The sequence below is a fragment of the Sminthopsis crassicaudata genome, chromosome 4 (assembly GCF_048593235.1).
Source record: "Sminthopsis crassicaudata isolate SCR6 chromosome 4, ASM4859323v1, whole genome shotgun sequence".
NCBI lineage: Eukaryota > Metazoa > Chordata > Mammalia > Dasyuromorphia > Dasyuridae > Sminthopsis > Sminthopsis crassicaudata.
In genome coordinates this window covers 461,650,363-461,656,912 of record NC_133620.1, presented here as the reverse complement: position 1 = coordinate 461,656,912, position 6,550 = coordinate 461,650,363, and the positions used below count along the sequence as shown (strand labels likewise).

At 36.2% G+C, this 6,550-nt stretch overlaps 1 non-coding gene across 1 annotated transcript; it reads left to right on the top strand.

Annotated features, from left to right (window-relative positions):
- Positions 1-974: 974 nt before the first annotated feature.
- Positions 975-1,077, top strand: LOC141541996 (U6 spliceosomal RNA). The gene has a single exon (XR_012482005.1). It is a non-coding gene; the product is annotated as a U6 spliceosomal RNA (small nuclear RNA).
- The last annotated feature ends 5,473 nt before the right edge of the window (positions 1,078-6,550 follow it).

Here is a 6,550-nt window from a genome sequence, read left to right as displayed (position 1 = left end):
ATGATGGATGAATAAGATGGATGGATAAATGGATAGATAGATAGAGACTATATAGATATATGAATTTCTCAATCAGATATTGGCTCAGCCCCCATTCTATTAAGAAAATGCCTTTCCTTTGTTCTATTTCTGTCCGTGGCATTTATTGAGTCATTATTAATTCAAAGAATTTATTATTAGTATTCCTAGATCAGGTCTGTGATTACAGTGGTTCAAGGAACTTTCAGATAAAGAAACTCTCTAGAATACAAGCCAGGTTCTTTTCTGCAACTTAAAATTTTAGGACATTACCTAGAATATTAGGAACCTATATGTAAGAAGTAGGACTTGAACACAGGTCTTTCTCAGCCACAATAATGTACTGCTTCTGTATTTAACACAGTCCTAGGCAAGTAGGAAGTTATTTTTAAAATGTTTCTTTTTCCTTATTCTAAACCTGAAAAAACATTAACAGATCTCTAAGTTCCCATAGAAAAATAAGAGCAGAAAAACATAATTACATAATTTAATGTGGTAGTTTTAATACTAATATCCCCTTTTGAACTTTCTTCTGCTCTCTACCATGAATTTATTAAATGTCTCATTAATGCCTTTTTCCTTCCTTATTTTGTCATCAATATCATTGACCTCACTCTCTCCAACTCTCCACTCATAACTTCCCTCCTCTCCCTCAAAAAAGAAATAAATAAGTATAGTCGGCCAAAGTAAAGTCATGTAATTGTGTTTTAAAATATACGTTTTATTCACATGGTAGTAGGTGATTAACAAGTCTTTAGTCAATTGAATGGAATAAAATATTTGTTGGATGAATAAATGCATAAATGAACAAAGGAACCAATGAATGAATGCATCAAAGAACGAATGAATGAATGTAAAAATCCAATCCATTCCTCTACAAGGAGGAAAAAATTCAAAGGACACAATATCAGCACATAGTCTATACTTAACTTTTCTTATATTCAGTACCTTATTTTGTATTACTGTGACAGCACCTTTGCTAAAATTGGAATGAGGCAGAGATTAGCATGGCCTCAATGCAAAGATGACATCCAAATTCATGAAGTGTTCCTATTTTTTCACTATGAATTTCCAACTACCCTGGCTTTGCTGCTGTTCCTTGCACATGACAGTCTGGCTCCTGGTTCAGGATCTTTGGTGTTTGTTGTCCCCCATGACTGGCTCTCTTTCTTTACTGGATTTCCCTGGCTTTCTTCATGTTTCAGTTAAAATTCAATTTCTATGAGTTGCCTTTTTCTGACCGCTCCCTCCCATTTGGAGTCTTCCCTCTTTTATTGCCTCCAATAGTTGTTTTCAAGTTGTCTCCTGTTTTGGAATCTCAGCTCCTTTAGGACGGGCCTATTTTTGCCTTTTGTTGTATCTTGGTGAGGTTATAGTACTAAGTAGGTGCTTAATAAATGCTTGTTAACTTGACTTTCAGTTTGTATATATGTAACATGGGGATAATAATATCTGGTCTGTTTCCCTTCCAAAAGATATTATGAGCATCAAATAAAAAAGAATATCTGTGAAATGTGTTTTGTAAACTAGTGCCATATGCATGGAACATGTGCTTCTTGCTTTAACTGGTACATACTCATCTCTACAGCCTTCTGATATTTATAATTTTATATCCCTTAGATTCTCTCTGTACCTTCCCCCTAAGAAACCCCCCAATTTCATGGGAAAAGAAAAGAACATCGTAGTTATAGACACTCATTGGTGGAACAAAGTGGACAGAGTCCCAGTAAGGGATCAGCAGTTAAGATGAAATGTAATAGGGGTGGACTTAAATTGCCCCTTACTGCCCAGAGCTGCTCTGCTTTCTCTTGTAATAATATAGTCCATTAAAACCTACAATCACTGTAATGTTTATGCATTATTGGGGAGATAAATTGCATAATTCTCATTTTGCAATTTAAATGTAATTATGAGCTTCCTAATGACTAAAACCTGAATTTGCTAGACTATCAGTTTTTCTAACACTTGCCAAAATTATAGGTAATTACTTAAGGCTTACAATAATTATAAGTCCATCTTTTAAATAATTAATGTGCACTTTCATGGTAGAACCCAGCTAGTAATCAAACGACCTCAGGATTACATTGTAAGCCCATGCAATTAGTCCTATTGTGTAGGTTTATGGAAATATACCCATTTACAAGAGTCTCTCAAGTTGGCAAGCTTAAAATGCTGGATTGCAGGGTTTGATGGAATTGAATAATGAGGGAATCCCGCAGGAGAGAAATCTCTCTCAAGGTCAGTAGAATATAGTTCTCCATAAAATGGCAGGAATTTTGAAATTCACCCAAAGGAGATCTGGTGTGGTATGCTTGGAGTAGTGGAAATCTCTAAATTCAGGGGGGGGAAATGACATCTTAGAGGGATGTTTCCTACCCCCCCCTCAATCTTAATGGCTAATTTTCTTATTTTTGTGGATATATTTCACACCTCCTCTGAGGCAGCTAATAGTAGGGATTCCGGAAATCAGAGTTAATTCATCAATAACTGGATCAATAAGCATTCATTTAGTGCCCACACAGCACTAGGTGCTAAATATATAGAAAGAAAACAAACAATCACATAAACAATCCATACTCTTTACAAATTCACAGAGATAATATTATACTAAATCCAAGGTATGGGGGCAGGGACAGGTTATATGGTTCTAAAAAAGACATATACAAATATCGGGACAGTCGTTCTCCACGCCGTGTGTATACTTAGCGACATTTCTGTTCCTACCCATCCTCCATCAGAGATCTCTCAAAAGGCAAAGACACAAAGCTTGTTCCCAAGTGACACAGCTGTGGCTGCTAATGCTTCTTCTCCTATAGAGTAAGAACACAGCCACAGAAGCAAGTAACTCAGGCAGGAGTCTAATGAAAGACTGCCTTGGGAGTCAGAGCTCATCATCAGCCATTGAACCCACTAGGGCTCAAAAGGAGCAGGGTCTTGAACTCATCCAGCTGTTTACTAATATAAGAGGGAGATCACTAGGATCCTTGAAAGGAACACCTTGCTCTTGGCCATATAAAGGACAAGAAATGCTTATCTGAGCAGACACTAATCATTCTGGACAAGAACAAGACACTCTCGAGTTACGTATAACTAGAGATAAATAATAAAAATAATATTCAGAATGCAGGGGGCTCACTACTAGTATTGCAAGATCTGATTTCCTTTGGAGGCTGAATCATATAAGGGACTATTTATACTAAAATTGTTCAGAGTAACCACTTTAAAGATATTCAGCATATTGTAGATAAAGAAGAGCAAATATAATCAACAAGAGATCAGATAAAACTTTTGGATTTAAAGCTTTTTTACCATCTTAGGGGAAGCTAGTTGACTCAGTAGATGGAGTGTCAGGCCTAGAATCAGGACAACCTAAATTCAATTCAGACATTCCCTAGCTGTGTGATATTGGGCAAGTCATTTTACTCTGCTTGCCTCAGTTTCTTCATTTGTCAAATGAGCTGGAGAAAGAAATGGCAAACTACTCTAGGATCTCCGCCAAAGAAAACTTCAAATGAGGTCATTATATGACTAAACAACATCTCTGGAGACTCTGATTTTCTCATCAATGTGCTAGATAGACATTTTGTTTTGTACCTTTACTTGGTTACAAGGACGCCATGTATAACTGAAGACAAATCTTTGATAATCTTTTGAAAACCTATGACTATTTCTCCTAAGTAGCCTTCCATTTCCTGCACCCTCTCCTTTGGATAATCAGCCTTTCATGCATGGAACCTTTTTCTCTTCTCTTTCTCTGACTACCTTGTGAGCACTTTCCCGGTGTGAGTTCTTCATAAAATAAATCTTTTTGGCAAGAGTACATTTGCCACTTGAACAATATGGCCAGTCCAATGAAGTTCTGTTTTCTGCAGTAGAGTTTGAATGCTTGGCAGTTTAGTTCAAGAAAGAGTGTTGTATCTTATCCTGCCAGGAGATCTTCAGTATCTTCCTAACACAATTCAAATGGAAACGATTAAGTTTCCTGACAAGGCACTGGTACTATCCAGGTTTTACAGGCATAGAACAATGGGATAAGCAAAACAGCTCTATAGATCTTCAGTTTGGAAAATTATGTCAAATCTGGCATGAAATAGACACTTAATCGATGCTTGTTAAATTGATTAAAATTGGGCATATTATAGTTATGTTATCATCATCATTTTCAGATTTGAACAGACTAGCTCTACCCTGCATCCCTAGTGAGAAGGAAAGCTCTGTGAGAACAGGAGCTACTTATTATCTCAGTCCCTCACCAATAGGAGACCTTGAATAAATACTTCCACTCCAAGGAGATGGATCAATAGAATTGGTATCAGAGTCATTGGCTCTTCTGTGGCCGTTGAGTGACTTCCCGTTAAAGGTTTGTACATTGAATGCTTCTAACTCACACAAATGATGCTTTAAGATATTGCAACATCATATTATCTGATTTTGCATTTTCCCCCAAACACCTCTTGTTGCAGTCTCTTTAGTAAACCATTCATTAAAAGAAAGAACTTATTTGATTTTGAGGGAGGAAGGCAGAATCAATCAAATCAGTGAGTTGTATTGACTACCCTATTCATTCTAAACTGTTTGACCATAACTCTTCCCTGATTCTTCTGGATCATCTGATTAATAGTGTCCTCCTACTCTTAAGGCAATGGCAAGCACATATTGAAACCAAAGGACAGAGGTGTGCTCCAGCTGTTTCTGCTTTCCTTCTGAACTTCACTATGACCTTAGCTCTAGATAGGATTATTCTACAATTTTTTTTGATTCCATGTTGGAACTTTTAGACTATTTCCTGATTATGTAGAGAAAAGTGGAAGGGACATTAGAAATCATGTTGTAATCCCATCCAGTTCCATTCCAAAGAAGAGGGAATTAAGGTTCAGAGAGGCAAATGGATGTAGCCAAGGTGCACGTAGGTAGGTCGTGCAGTAGATAGAACAACAGGCCTGGAGTCAACAGACCTGAATTCAAATACAGCCTCAGATATTTACTAGCTATGTCATCCTGGGCAAGTTATTTTACCCTATTTGCCTCAGTTTCCACATCTGTCAAATAATCTGAAAAAGGAAAATGGCAAACCACTCCATTATCTCTGCCAAGAAAACCTCAAATGAGATCAGACAAACTGAAAACAACTAAATAACAAAAATCAAAAAGAGTTCTCAATTATCAAGTAGCAATGCTAGGATGCATCAGGTTTTCTGAAGCCACATTTCAAATTCTAAAAAGAATTTTCCTTCCTATTTTTCATTAGCCCAGATTTTTTTGTTAATTATCTAGAGCTTTTGACATGGACATAGATAATATATTCTGAATATATATATATACATATATGCATATATATGTATATATATATATATTCAGAATAATAATTCAGAATATATATATATATATATATATATATATATATATATGCACAGCAGAAAACCACAGGAATAGGAAAAGAATCACTTTCTCATGATGCTACGGGCATAGGACAAATGGATGATAGAAAAAGACCTATTTCTCTATAGTGCCAGGTCCCAAAATTCATTTGCTTATTGGAAAAGAGCCAAGATTGCTAGAAATAAAATAGAAGAAGATCTGAAGGTATGAGAGTCATGTCCAAGATTGTGATGACAGAACTATCAGTATCTATAGTAGCAGTAGCAGCTGTCCCAAATAGAACTGCAGCTGAGACAGATCCTGTGCCTAGGATGTGGTGATCAATGCATGATCTGAGACTAGAGAAGAGAAAATCAAGTAGATGGGGCATTCTTTACCAAAATCTTTCCACTCTATTTTTGCTACTGAGTCTTTCCCTATTAATAGTTTGCGTCTATACACATAAGAACAAGAGAGACAAAGAAGTCAACGATTGTTGAAAAAGAACAAGAAGAAAGAAGAAGAAAGGAAAGAGAAAGAGAGAGAGGAAGGAATTGGAAATAAAATATTTACAATTGGGCAATCTTTAATGAAGTAATGAACATTAACTTAATAGAATATTTCTGACCCTTAGGAAGTGATGCCTGAAGATTACAGAGAATTATACACAGCACTATATGAACTGATACAAAGTGTAGTAAGAAGAACCAGGAAACAGTAACTGTAGCAACGAGAGTGGAAACAGTAACAACAACAATGGCCAAGCTTGACTGAGTTTGACAGAGGCAGGGGATGGTGGGCATATGGCATTGTGTAAATTGCTCCATTCAGTTGTTCCATTGGTTAGTTTGTTGAATAGTTGTTGTTTTTTTTTCCCCCTCTCTTTTTAATTCATTATTTTGAAGTGTAGTTCTAGGACTATAGTGGGACAAAGATTTACTGGGGAACAGATATACTGTAAAAACAAGAAATTCCATCAGCATTAATAATAATAATAATAATAATAATAAAGGCTGCAGGAGGAAGGCTGACTTTTCTGGAAAGGAAAAAGGAACTGGTTCTATTATCTTGCCATTGAACTTACTCTCAGACAGGTTCTTCTATATTCCTGCAATGCATATGCTTAATGTTTAAAATACTTATCAGAAGCTTTGGTTAGTAGTAAGGGATCTGA